Genomic DNA, 14,880 nt, shown 5'->3' with positions numbered 1-14,880 from the left:
AGAAAGAGGACAAAGCTAGTTAAGAGCCACTCTGACTAACTGGGCTCCTGCATCTTCTGTCTTCCCAATGCACTGGAGAGGAGATCCTCTCCTCCCACCCCGGGCCACTGCAAATGCAGCTACTACAGCCTCCGTGACATGTCACTGGGTGGACCTCCACTGCAGTCCTCTCTGCCCAAGGCAGCGGTGGCCACTGTGCTGGTCCTGACTCTTCAATGTGCCGTCTTTGAACTCTTCTTGAAATAACCAGGCCCCTCAAAGGGGCAGAGGTCTTCCCTGGTGGCTCAGTTGGTAAAGAGTCTGCCTGCAATGTGCGACACCCAGGTTCAATCCCTGAGTCAGGAAGATCCCCTGGAGAAGGAAATGGCAATCCACTCCGGTATTCTTGCCTGGAGAATTCCACAGACAGAGGAGCCTGGTGAGCTACAGTCCACGGGGTCACAAAGAGTCGGACACGACTGAGTGGCTCACACTTTCTAACGCGCTCTAAGGGTTAGAGGAAAGATACCCCCAATGCTAACAGCAGGCCTTCAGAGAGCCAGGGCTCACTTGGCCCCTGGTGCAATCTGAACTTGAGTTCCACAGACTCTTCTGCTTCTTGGGCTTCTTTCCCTCTAGAGCATGAGTGTCTGATAGACTGCTCTGCAATGATAGAAATGTTCTATATCTGCTCTGCCCAATAAGGGAGGGCCCAGGCATAGGTGACTATTGAGCTGCTGAAGCCTGATGTGTGAAACCAAGGAACTGAATATTGACTTGTACTTAATTTCAATTACTTTAAATTTAAATGGTTAGATGTGGCTTGTGGTCACTGTGTGGGACAGTGTAGTTCTAGAGGGTGGGCACTCCCTGAAGGGATCTGCTCCATTCCCAGATCACCCTGAGAGAGACAGATGCAGATCTCTCCCACCCTCTGCCCTGGAGCATGAGCAAGAGCAGGGAGGTGACCCCAGCACCCAGGAAATCCTTGCCCACCTTGTCTGGCCCCAGCACCTCTGCCTCCCCGACCACACCCCTCACTGATGTGTCTGACAGGTCTGAGAATGCTGAACGCGGAATGCTCTTACACCACTGCTCCTCAGACTCTCGCACTGTAAAACCAGCAGAAGGTACTGCGGAGATGCAGACTCTGATGGGGCAGGTTGGCGATGGGGCCTGAGGGTCCACATGTCTAACAAGCTCCCATATAAGACTGATGCTACTGCCGGTCTGGGGACCACACTTTGAGTAGTAAGGTTTAGACAGTTGTCTTGAAATGTCAGTTTGTTACATGTACACGTACCATGCCGAAGCTGAAGCTGCAAATACTTTGGGCACCTGATGTGAAGAGCTGAATCATTAGAAAAGACCGTGATGCTGGGGAAGATCGAAGGCAGGAGGCGAAGGGGATGACAGAGGACCAGAGGGTTGCATGGCATCACTGACTCAATGGACGTGAGTTTGAGCAAACTCTGGGAGACGGTGAAGCACAGGGAAGCCTGGCGTGCTGCAGTCCATGGGGTCATGGCTGAGCGACTGAACGACAACACCACCTGCCATGACAGCTAGCCTACTAGCTTACATTAATATCTGTATCTCATTGTTTTGCGGTATCTGTTCTCTAAAGACTTTGAAAAGCATACTCTGTGAGAACAGGATGGGTTAAATCAGTTCATACCGTGCAGCGCCACAAAAATGCCTGAAGCCTTGGTTAAGGAAATAAAATTAAATGCATATTCGTCTCTTACAGAAAATGACAGCTAACATTTATTGAGCATTTACCATGTGCTGGACACAGTGCTATGCATGTGATGAATGAGTATTACCTCATTTAATCCTCATAACAGCCTTTTCCACAGAAGAGAAAACCAAGGCACAGATAGGCTAAGTAATGTGCCTGTGGTCATACAGCTAATAAGCAGATGAGTCATGGAATCCAAGTAGTCTGATGGGACCCCCACACTGTACCTGCAGCTTTGGCTGAAAGCTTAAGATCAGGGCATCTCTATGCAAGTCAATGGACTCTTTTAGAGAAACAGATTCTAATGAAATACCTGCCCACAGGTATTCATAGTGGCTTTATTCACAATGATCAAACTTGGAAGTACCCAAGATGCCCACCAATAGGTGAAAGAATAAACAAATTACACATTATCCAGACAATAGAATATTAGTCAGAGATAAAAAGATAAGAGTTTAAGGACACATAAAGACATACAGGAAAGTTAAATTCATATTACTAAGTGAAAGAAGCCAGTCTGAAAAGGCTACATAATGTATGGCATTCTGGAAAAGGCAAAACTATGGAGACAGGAAAAGGATCGGTGGTTGCCAGGGGTCTGGGGAGGAAGGGGGAGGGATGAACAGGTGGAGCAATTTTAAGGTAGTGAAACTATCCTGTGCGATGCTGTAATGTGGATACACGACATGATGCATCTGCCAAAACCCACAGGCAAAACACAAAGAGTGAGCCTGAATGTCAAATATGGGTTTGTTGAGCTAATAACACTGTATCAGCATGGCTTCATCAATTGTAACAAATGGACCATCTCACCTTTCAAGGATTAAATCAAAAGCTACACACATTTGTTGTTGTTTAGTCCCAACTCTTTGGGGACCCCATGGACTATAGCCTACCGAGTTCCTCTGTCCATGGGAAGGTCCCAGCAAGATTACTGGAGTGGGTTGCTATGCCTTCCTCCAGGGGATCTTCCCGACCCAGGGATTGAATCTGCATCTCCTGCACTGCAGGTGGATTCTTTACCAATGAGTCACTTGGGAAGCCCACCACACACATATAGGATGTTAATAGTAGGGAAAAGTGTGGCCAAGGGATAGGAGGTATATGGGAACTCTCTGTATTTTCTGCTTAATTATTCTGTAAAACTTGCTTTTAAAAAGTTTATTAATTGAAAAAGAATATGATTAATGCACACATTTTTATATCTAACTTTGGAGAGGGAGGCCAAAGACCCTCCAGCAATGACAAAACTCCTGTTCCAGAATATATCACTCATCTACCCTCTCCACCCCACTCCCCTAGAGCCCAGCAAAGGTCTGGCAAGAGTGGATACTTTGTACATTTCTGTTGATTCATTTTAAAAGCAAAGACCCAGCATAATGCCTGGCATACAGTAGGTGTCAGTAATACTTGCCAGATGAACAAATGTAAGACTGGAATTCTAAAAAAGTGGCCGAAGGACCCCCGGAGATGGGTTCACAGCTGTTCCCTTCCTGTGCTGGTACAGCTGAGGCCTCATCCTCCATTGCTCTCGCCAGCCCCAGCTGTGGCCCCTCCCGGTGGCATCTCAAGGGCAAAACCCCCGCCTGATTCATCTCTCATACTCCTACTGCACAGGCAGGCCTTGCACACAGTAGGTACATCCTGAATGCTTGCTGACACCTGTCTCGTGGGCTGCTGCAGGTAGCCGGACACACTCACACACCTGCCCATAAAGCTGTGACATCATAGCTGGAGGGACCCTCTCACATCCCCTCCCTGGAGCAAAGCCTCTCTCCCACCACAGCAAGGTCACTGGATACAAGTCTCCACTTCTTCCCTCTCTGTCTCCAAATGTACTCTATTTTCTCGCTCCTTCTGTGTAACCAGAGAAGTTTGCTTGTGCTGATTCATCTACCCTTAGCACATCTACGAGGGGGCAGGAGGCAAGTAAAAGATCAGACTCTGCCCGCAAGAAGCTTACAAGAGAGGAAATGAGTCTCAGAGAGAGTGAGCTGTCTGCTCAAGGTCACACGGCAGATGAAGGAGGGTCAGGCAATCAAATGCAGTTCCAGTGACTCTAAAGCTCTTGGTCACTGAGTTCTGCTGAGCCTCTCATCTGCATAATCTTCTGAAGTTACAGCTCTGTTCCTGACAGTGAACCTTGTACTGAAACACTCAACGGCTCCCTGTAGACCACTGGATAAAATCTTCAGCTCTCTGGGCTTGACATCTGGTGTTCCTAACGAACGGGCCTCAGTCTGCTGTCTCACCTTATTTCTTGTGATTCCCTGTCACAAAATCTATCCTGTGGCCACAGTGAACTACTTATCATTTCCTCCGTTTATGCAGACTTTCTGGGCTTTGCTTTTTCTCCAAATAGTCTTCCCTTCCCCATCCTTCAAGGATCAAATCAAAGATTTTATGGTTTCTTAAAATCTTCTCTGGGACATCCAACTGGAAATAATTTTGGTCTCCTCTGTTTGCAGTCCCTTTATCTAAATCACTGTACAGCATGCACCCATCTACCCACTCACCCACCTACCCATCCTCCCATCCACTCATCCATCCATCCCTCTATCTACCCACTCACCTACCTACCCATCCTCCCATCCACTCATCCATCCATCCCTCTATCTACCCATTCACCCACCTACCCATCCTCCCATCCACTCATCCATCCATCCCTCTATCTACCCACTCACCCACCTACCCATCCTCCCATCCACTCATCCATCCATCCCTCTATCTACCCGTTCACCCACCTACCCATCCTCCCATCCACTCATCCATCCACCCCTCTGTCTACCCATTTACCTACCCAACCATCCATCCATCCACCCACTCATGCACTCACCCATCTACTGATCTATCCATCCATCCATCCACTCACTCATCCAACCCCCTATCTATCAATTCACCTATTCATCCATCTATCCATCCACTCATTCAACCACCCACCTACTCTTCCTGTATTGACTGGGAGCCTAACATGTGCCAGGTTCTCTGACAGGTGCCAGGGAGTCACAGTGGACAAGACAAACACATCCTCAGCTTACATGGAACTGACAATCTAATGGAGGGAGGTTAACAGTGAAGCTTCAACAAATGAATACAAGATTGCTTCAAACAGCCAACTGCCCTATGCATAAAATAATACAGAGGTTTGGTTAAAGTCATGAGGCTTAGTGGGGGTGTCTGAGCTCAGCTGATCAGATATAACTTCAGAGCAGAGACTTTAAGGTGAGAGGGAGCCAGCCACGGGAATATCTGATGGGACAGTGGTCCAAACAGATAGGGTCTGTGATGCTCTGGAAAGAGCCTGGGATGTCCAGGGCCATGTAGGAGATGGGAGCAAGCCACAGAGGGTTCCTTAGCCTCGGTCATGGTTGAGCAGTCTGGATTCTAATTCTAGTGTAAGGAGAAGCTGCTAGGATTTATAAGCAGGAGAGTCAGACTTCTGCTTCTGGAAAGGAATGGCCCTCCTGCCATAAGCGGCTGTCAGAACAGACAAAAACAGAACCATTTTCAGGCAGTAGATAACACTCAGGGCAAGACTATTATCCCTGAGAGATGGGGCGATGCCAAGAGGGGTATGCTGAGCCCTCTGCCTGGGGACAAGAACTGGAGCCCAAACAGAGCACAGAGTCCCGTCACGCTGAACAGGCAGGGCCAGAGGGCAGGGCAGCTGATGGAACTGGACGCTACAGGGCGTGGCACAGGGAAGGGGGAGCTGGGCAGAGCAGGGCCCTGTGTGTCCATGTGGAGGCTCCTGCGGCTGATGGCTGGGCTGCAAACATCCAGGGTGAGACCACCAAGGCTCCCCAGGTAGCGCTGCACTGGGCTGACAGTGCAGCAGCAACACGAGAGGCCAGACACTGCCGAAGAAATGCAGGGTCAGAGGATCGGGGCTCCTGCCCTGCCGGAGTGGACAGATCTGGTCAACACCAAGTATCCATTCATCCTTGGTACCTGGCTGAGACAAAGCAAGGTTCTTCCCTTAGGGGAAAGAACCATGTCCTAAGGCAGGGTTTCTGTTCCTGTGGCACTATGGACATTTGTCACCCACAATTCTTTGTCACAGGGGCTGTCCTGTGCCTTGTAGAACACTTAACAGCATCCCTGGCCTCTACTCATGAGATTCCAGTAACCGTCCCTCCCCACAATCAAGTTGCAACCTCCAATAATGTTTGCAGACATTTCCAAGTGTCTCCCAGGAAGCAAAATTCCCCTAGTTGAGAACCATCACTCTAGAGTAATCACCACTCTAGATGCATCCTTAAAAATCCTAAAGCCAAGCCCTGGCAAGATCTACAGGGGAGTCCGAGTTGAGAATCCTATTAAGCCCTACTCAGTCCATATTAAGTTAGAGGAGCTTGACAAACAGCTTGGGATTTCCACCGACCCACACTAAAAAACAAATCTGAACCTATACAAGTTTAAGATGATCAGCCAGTAACTGAATTATCTATTAAAATAAAGACCAACTACTCTTCACAGGAAGATAACAAATCCAGAATGTCGACAACATATTATCCACAATTTTCAGTCAAAAACTACCAGGCATGGGGCTTCCCAGGTGGCTCAGTGGTAAAGAATCTGCCTGTTTATGCAGGACATGCAAGAGATGCAGGTTCGATCCCTGGATCAGGAAGATCCCCTGAAGAAGGAAAGGATAAACCCACTCTAGCATTCTTGCCTGGGAAATCCCACGGACAGAGGAGCCTGGCAGCTACAGGCCATTTGTTGTTATTTTTCAGTCGCTCAGTCATGTTTGACGCTTTGCGACCCCATGAACCACAGCACGCCAGGCTTCCCTGTGCATCACCAACTCCTGAAGCTTGCACAAACTCGTGTCCATTGAGTCGGTGATACCATCCAACCATCTCATCCTCTGTCATCCCCTTCTCCTCCTGCCTTCAATCTTTCCCAGCATCAGGGTCTTTTCCAATGAGTCAGTTCTTCCCATCAGGTGGCCAAAGTATTGGACTTTCAGCTTCAGCATCAGTCCTTCCAATGAATATTCAGAGCTGATTTCCTTTAGGATGGACTGGTTGGATCTCCCTGTGGGCCAAGGGACTCTCAACAGTCTTCTCCAACACCACAGTTCGAAACCATCAATCCTTTGGTGCTCAGCCTTCTTCATGGTCCAACTCTCACATCCATACATGACCACTGGAAAAACCATAGCCTTGACTAGACAGACCTTTGTCAGCAAAGTAATGCCTCTGCTTTTTAATATGCTGTCTAGGTTGGTCATAGCTTTTCTTCCAAGGAACACGCGTCTTTCCATTTCGTGGCTGCAGTCACCATCCACACGGTCGCACAGAACTGGACATGACTGGGGTGACTTAGCAGGCACAGGATGGCTGGATTACACCACCCCTCCAACTGCTGAGGAGTCCACACGGTGACGGAAGGGGCACATCTGTGTCAGATGCATTCCAGCCCCCACACAGCCCTTCTCTGCCGTTATCACTGACTTCACTCTGTCTCTTTCCGAGGAGACTGTCAACGCCTTGAAGACAAGAACAACGTGTGATCTGATTCTGCCTCCCTCTGCTTGGTTCTGAGCGGAAAACACACCTGCGTGACTGGAACCATGACCCTAACCCAGGATCAAATAAAGCGAAAGGAAAACTTTGGGGTATTTTCAGTCCCAAGGAGTGAGGTTGGCAAGCACCTATGTCAGTGAGGTTTGCAATCTTTCCCAAAATGTATCCAATGTCTCTAAGTCAATATCAGTTTTGTAAATATTGGTTTGAACGTCCAACAGCCAAGAGGCCCATTTTCCCTTGGGTGCGAACCTGGACTCTGAGTATACTGCCACCAGGTGGCAGCAATTCCATGGTCCCATCCCCGAGGTTCATCGGTTCAGCTCACTTCAGTCGCTCAGTCGTGTCTGGACTGCAGCACGCCAGGCTTCCCTGTCCATCACCAACTCCCGGAGTTTACTCAAACTCATGTCCATTGTGTTGGTGATGCCATCCAACCATCTCATCCTCTGTCATCCCCTTCTCCTCCCGCCTTCAATCTCTCCCAGCATCAGGGTCTTTTTCAAGGTTCTTGGCATCAGGGGGCCAAAGTATTGGAGTTTCAGCTTCAGCATCAGTCCTTCTAAGGAATATTCAGGGCTGATTCATCAGGTTCATCAGGTAGGTTTTTCAAAAAAATTACTTACTTTAATTGTAGGATAATTACTTTACAACATCGTGATGGCTTTTGCTGTACATCAACATGAATCAGCCATAGGCATACATGTGACCCCTCCCTCCTGAACCCCACCTCCCACCTCCCTCCCCACCCCACCCCTCAGGTTGTCACAGAGCACCAGCTTTGGGTTCCCTGCATCATACATCAAACTCCCACTGGCTACTGATTTTACATGTGGTGATGGATGTTTCAATGCTATTCTCTCAAATCATCCCACCCTCTCCTTCTCCCACTGTGTCCAAAAGCCTGTTCTTTATGTCTGTTTCTCCTTTGCTGCCCTGCACCTAGGATCAGCGGTACCATCTTTCTAGATTCCATATACATCAGAGAGGGTTTTAATCCGGGGTCTTGTTTGCCCTGACTTGTCCCCTGGTGAGGTGGAGAGAGGGGGAGACTTGGCATTCTGAGGGCTTTCTCTGGGCATCATCCAACCCTGTCCCCTCAGCTGCAGGCTCCAGTTCCCTCCAGAGAGGAGGCTGACTTGGGGTGCTTGTCCCTGACTTGGGAAAGCAGACCCCGGGACTTGGATCTGTGACAGGCCTTTCTGTTCCTGCCCTGAAAACACACACTCGAAACACAATGAAGAGCGAAAGTGGCAGAAATCTGGGGCAGGGAAAATGTGATTTCCTGCAAGAGCCCCTCCACTCCCCCAAAGACTGAAAAGGCAGAAAATAAAAATTTGAGGGGGGAAAAAAATGGAGTGGAAGCACTTCACACTTGAGAGAGAACACAGGGCTGACAGAGAAGACAAATAGATGTTTAGAAAGTTATAACAGACCACGGAATGCAAATTGCCAGGGGACAAAGGCGGGCGAGCTGCTGTGTCGCTTCAAGTGCTTGACAAGAAACTTAATTACTGGACCCGTGATTAGAGGCGCTCGGTTCTGAGTTCAAGGCCTCCCCTTGGGCTGGCCAGAGCCAGGGGCATGGGCACAGAAGGAGGAACACCACCAAGTGCCCGATGCCCTACTATGTGCCAGGCCCTGGCCGGGCACCCACACTGAAGCCGGGAAGTGCGTCTGCCTTCCCAGGCGCACTGGTTTCACGGCTGCCGTGTGCAGCAGATGTTCATACCTGGCTGGACAGGTGACGGCCCTGAGCTCAGAGAGGTAAGGAGATGGGCTGAAGGCTGCCCAGGAACTCAACAGCAGGAGCGTCTCAAATTTCCTTCCCCCTGCACTGAAAATCCCTCTCTCTGAACCCCCAACCACGGTACGTGCTATGTCACCATAATGCAAAGTCACACAGGCTCTGGTGGGAACTGTCCTTCCTTTCTTCATTCATTCAAAATCTATTTACTGAGCGTGTACGGTGCTGCAGGCACTGGAGAGCTAACAGTGACTGTAACAGGCCAATCCCTGCCCTCACGGACCCTACACTGTCGTGTGTGGTGGACAGTGATGCACGATGAATAAAGTCTGAATGTTGGCAAGTGCCTCAGAGAAGTCAAAGCCGGGAAGGTGGGCAGGATGTGCGGGGGGTGGGAGGGAAGTGCGGTTTGAAACCAGGTGGGTGGGAAGCCCTCAGGGACACGACCGCCCTGCAGACCTGGAGACAGCATCCACGGCTCTCTCGACCCCACAGTGTCCCATGACGAAGGCGTTCTCCCGGCTCCCAGGCTCCCAGCACTCAGCTCCTCACCTGTTTTTCATTTCTGGAGTTCTCTCTGCTGCCTCACTAGCTTGGGAGACAGGAGAAGGGGACTGCTGTGAACACTGCCCCCATCCCCCAGCCCCACAATCAGTTTTCATGGAGAATACCTGCCATACAAACTCAGAGGGGCCAGAAGGGCCCCTCAAAGGGAACCGTCCCTTGTTAAAGGCCCCGGGAGTGGTGTCCAGAGCTCTGCACCAGTCAGGCTCCCTGTAACCCTTTGTAAATGTAAATGACACAGCAAACAGGCGTGTCTGAGCCCCTTGTAAGTGGGAGGGAAGGGTGGCTGGGCTGGATCTGGAATTACCGGACCCTGCAGAGGCTGCATCTGAATTCCTCGCCACCCTGGTCAAGATGCGGGCAGAAGAGCAGTGCTATGGGCGGGAAGACACCCTGGGGACCTTCCTTCTCCTGGGCGTCACTGCCTCCCCTCCCCTGTTGACCCGCACAGGCACCGCCCCTCCCACCACAGGCCCCAGACTTCAGGGAACCCCAAACATGCCTGCAGAAAAGTGACACTCTGACGGGGAGGTGCAGTCCCCCAGTCATCACTGGAGTCCCGGGACAGGGTTGGCCGCAGCAGAGACCAGGCAACTTGGGGGTTCTGTCCAACGCCTGCAGCAACACCGCCCCCATCCCCGAAGCCCCCACCCAGTGAGCCTCTGGGAAGGCAAGAGAGGGAAAGGGAAGGCAAGAGTGCAGCCGTTCCCCATCCCCTGGGATGGATGCAGAAAAGGCTGATCGGCCCCTGGCTTTGGCACAAGGATGGTCTTCAGTAACAAGCTGCCCCGTTCTCCTCAACAGATGGAAAGGAAGCAGGAGGCTGTGATCTTGCCCAACCCCACGTCCCTCTTTCCACAGGGAGAGAAACCCGGGTGAGGAGGGGGGACTCTGCTCTCTTGCACCAGATGGTGGGCCCCCTGCAGGGAAGGGGGTCTTGCTCATTCTACATACTGAGTATCTGACATGTATGCTTGTATTGGGTTCAGGGCTTGGTTCAGTGTGGGCAAGGTCTGTGGGCAAAGCCTCATTCCATAGCATGGATAAGCCCCAGGGAACAGGCAGAATGGTGACCTTTTCTAGACATGTAAGTAGCCAGTGAAATCACCAAGCGGAGTTCTTCCATGATGTACTTTGTTAATATGGGTTTCACTTTTTCCAAGGATAATCCCTTATTGCCACAATGTTGATTTACTTTAAACAATGACAAAAAATGTGTATCAACTGGTAATTAAACCCACCCAGACTGTTTTGGCCTTTCCCAATTTGGGGGGGAGGTGGGGAGGGGAGGATATTAAAATAGTTTTAAGAAGTGAAAAAAAAATAGTGCCCTTTGCTTCTTTATGGTCTGGAACACGTACCCAGTTGTAACTGGGTGGTATGGATACTCATCTCCTTTCATCTAGGAGCTGTCCTGCCCAGAACCCAGGGACTCTGGGCTCTAAGTCCTCATTGGGTTGCTCAGCTGCCGTGTGGCCACAGGCAAGTGTCCCGGCCTCTCTGATCTGAGTCTCTCTGCCAAGTGGACGCTTCAGCTGGGACACTGTGACCCTGCTACCCTGCTCATGGGCTGCCCTCTCTCAGCACAAGGAGACAAGCTTTGCATGGGCTCCGAAGGTGGCGGAACCGTCAAAACCTTTACACACACTCAGCGTGCCTGTACACTCCATTGCCTGCCTTTCAGCCCCCAGAGCAGATAGAGGGCTGGTTCAGGGCTGCTCCCATCTCCCTTTCCAGCCACGCTGAGCCCTTCCTGCAACACACCCAGCTAGTGTTCAAAAACACTAGCTACATGGAGTACTGTTTGCCTTTCCCTTTGGGGTCACTATCCTCACCTACGCACGAGACAATCAGCTATGACTACTGCTTTTTGGTGGAGCTACACGCATGGGGGTGCTGGAGAAGACTGTAGAGTCCCTTGGGCAGCAAGGAGATCAAACCTGTCCATCCCAAAGGAAATCAACCCTGAAGATTCGTCGGAAGGACTGACGCTGAAGCTCCAATACTTTTGCCACCTGATGCGAAGAGCTGACTCACTGGCAAAGACTGATGCTGGGAAAGATTGAAGGTGGGAGGAGAAGGGGACGACAGAGGATTGGATGGCATCACCGACTTGACGGACATGACTTTGAGCAAACTCCAGGAGATAGTACAGGACGGGGAAACCTGGCATGCTGCAGTCCATAGGGTCACAAAGAGTCGGACGTGACTTAGTGATTGAACAACAACACAACAAACAACAAACATATCCATGTCTTGGTTGTTACTGACGGAGAAACAAAAATTATTACAGCTCACACATCTGGTGAGCTGGAGGTTTTCAGACTTCTTGCTAAAGCAACAAAACATTCCTTTAAAAGCCAATATAGCTCTCCCTCTTACATTCATTCAGCAAATATTTATTGAGCTACTGTGTACCAGGAGCTTCTACGTCTTGCTAACCCCTTTCCACTGAATGTAGGATGATAAGGGTGGGAGGTCTTGGAACCCTTGATAAACGGGGTTACATGGTTTCTGGCTCTACTACTCAATTCTACCTTTGACTCATGCCTTCGGAGAGCCACAGACAGCATGTAAAAAAATAATAATACCATGGCCAGTGCTCCAGTAAGACCTTATTTATATAAACGGGCGGAGGGCTGAATTTGGCCAGAAGGTCATAGTTTGCCAACCCACACTCATGGAAAACTCAGGGTTCTCCAAGTCTATTTTGAAAACGATTCAGTGAATTCACCCTTTCATGTCATCTGTGGGGAACTGAGGCCCAGAAGGAGAAAGAGAGAAGGAACTTGTCCAAGGTCACTCAGGACCAGAGGAAGAACCCAAAGCCCGACTCCCAGCTCCATCACTCCAAGTGGCCACGCTCCACAGAAGAGCCTTGCAGGTGAGTGCTGGCTGGGGACCCAGACACTTTATTAAAGGGAAGAGCTGGTAGGTAACGGGGATGATTGGGGCAAATGGTCTGAACGGGGAACTACCTGGCCTCACCTTTGTTCTTCTGCCCATGGGCATGCATGTGTCTGTGTGTGCACGTGTGTCTCTGTGCAGGGTTCCAAGGCTGGGAAAGACTGGGGGCAGGAGGAGAAGGGGGCAACAGAGGGTGAGATGGTTGGATGGCAGCACCAACTCAAAGGACCTGAGTCTGAGTAAACTCTGGGAGACAGTGGAGGACAGGGAAGCCTAGCGTGCTACAGCCCGTGGGGTGGCAGAGAGTCGGAGATGACTTAGCAACTGAACAACATTAAGACTGTAGGTATCACAGTTGGGTTTTCACAAACTTTTCTGATCATCAGGGTGGTCATTGGAGCCTCTTAATAATATAGACGCCCACGTGCCATCTCAGCCCCCCAACAATGCATCTCAATGTGTGCCAAGGTATCTCGGGGATCAGCCAGGTTTGGAAGCTCTGGGAGATGCTTGGGACCAGCTGACCCTGAGGACCAGGAGAAGGAAGCGAGTGAGCAGAGGAGAGAACAGGACGGCCATCCTGGATCAAAGCAGAATTCGTGGACTTAACAAAAATACACAGACCGGTGATTTCAGAAATCTGTTTTCCAAAACTGCTTCTTCAACTGAGCCCTTGGCTCAGAGGTTGGAGTTGGAGAGGCCAACCGTCGGGAGCTCATTTCCTTCTTCCTAGGGATTCTGCCTGCAACTCAGGTGGCTGCTGTCAGTGGCCTGGTGGGGTCTGAGCCTCGGGGCCCTCACGGTGTGGCAAACTGAGACAGAAATGAACACACACGCCAGTGCCGCCATCTGCTTTAATCCACCGTAATGAGCTTTACCTGAGCTGCACAAACCAGGCCTCCTCAAATATTCCCACCCCCACCTTTCTAGCAGGGGGCAGCCTCAGCCGAGACAATAGATATGACATCTGTGAAATGAAAATATCTCCTGCCATATTAACAAACAAGAAATGTCACAGTGATCAGCAATTTCCGGCCTCCAAATGTGAACGAGGGCTCCCCAAACTGCAACCCAGCAGATGCTGCCTCCCCCCAAGGTGACGGTTGAGGCACTGGGGGAATGCAAGAAGGTGAACAAGGAGACAGGATTGTCCCTAGACAGCTGAGGTGCACAGGAAAGGAATGAATTCAGTGAGCCCAGAAGCCTGCATCTTCCCATATATAGAACGCAAAATTCTTTAACTTGATATCTGATCTTCGCTGTTCAGACTGCCTGATCCCTTTATTGCAAACTTGTATATAGCTTGACTTCCCCTCCTGTCTCCTTGGAGCAGTTTTCTCAGAGCTACTGAGATGCTGTCTTCCCAGGCTTGGAGTCCTAAACATTCCCACCAAATAAAGTAACTCTACTTTCAGGTTGTGATTATATTTTTCATTCGACACATCTCTTGCAAGCTTTGTGATCAGCTGAACATAGATTTTACACTCAACTCTGTAATCTGTGTTTGTTTTCACAGAAAAACGAGCGCCTCCTCACCCACTGGGATATCTGTGAGTATGTTATTTCACATGTTGGAGCTGCCAGGGGGCCCTCAAATAACACTGAGCCCTGGGACCCGCCCCCAGAGAGTTTGCTTTCATTGGTCTGGGTTGTGCTCTGGGAATTGGAATTTTCTAAAGCTCCCCAGGGCTTTCTAACAAGTGGTGGGTGTTGGAAAGACTTGATCCCCTAAGATGCTGTCTTCATCTCTTGTCTAACGCCCTGAGGCACACACACCACCCCTGCCCACCTGGAGATGCTTCAGCATAAACAGTCCCACCCAGGATTCAGAACAGCTGATGCCTTTCCAAAGACAACTAACAGCCTGGCCAGGTCACCCATTGTTTTCTTTCTGTGAGCAAACCCCACCGCAAAGAAAATCGCCAAGACCCAGTTTCTCTCAGAGAACCACGGCTGCAGAGATCTGTGTTCTCAGGTGGGGGAAAAAATGTGTATTTTTATTTTTACTGACCTCTAACTGAGCAATTCATTCAATTATGAATGCAGGCAGTAGACCACAGTCCAAGCAGCAGTATGCATACATGTGCTTAGCCGCTCAGCAGTGTCCAACTCTCTGCGACCCCAAAGACTGCAGCCTGCCAGGCTCCTCTGTCCATGGAATCCCCCAGGCAAGAATAATGGAGTGGGCTGCCATGCCCTTCTCCTGGAGATTTTCCTGACCTAGGGAATGCACATGGGTCTCCTGGATTATAGGCGGATTCTCTACTGTCTGAGCCACTAGGGAAGCCCTGTTAGCACGTGAAACCCCAGATATTTTCATATCATGGTATAGATATTTCCAAATACCATTTATGCTCATCACTGCTTTGAAACCATGGAAACTATTCATCATATGCTGGATCTTGCTA

At 50.0% G+C, this 14,880-nt stretch overlaps 1 protein-coding gene across 1 annotated transcript in view; it reads right to left on the bottom strand.

Annotated features, from left to right (window-relative positions):
• The window catches only part of SLC6A11 (solute carrier family 6 member 11), a 124,260-nt gene that overhangs the window by 46,717 nt on the left and 62,663 nt on the right, over nucleotides 1–14,880 (bottom strand). The gene's annotated exons all lie outside the window — the stretch shown is intronic.

This window comes from Dama dama, chromosome 24 (assembly GCF_033118175.1).
Source record: "Dama dama isolate Ldn47 chromosome 24, ASM3311817v1, whole genome shotgun sequence".
Taxonomy (NCBI): Eukaryota; Metazoa; Chordata; class Mammalia; order Artiodactyla; family Cervidae; genus Dama; species Dama dama.
This window is presented reverse-complemented; position numbering and strand designations above follow the sequence as displayed.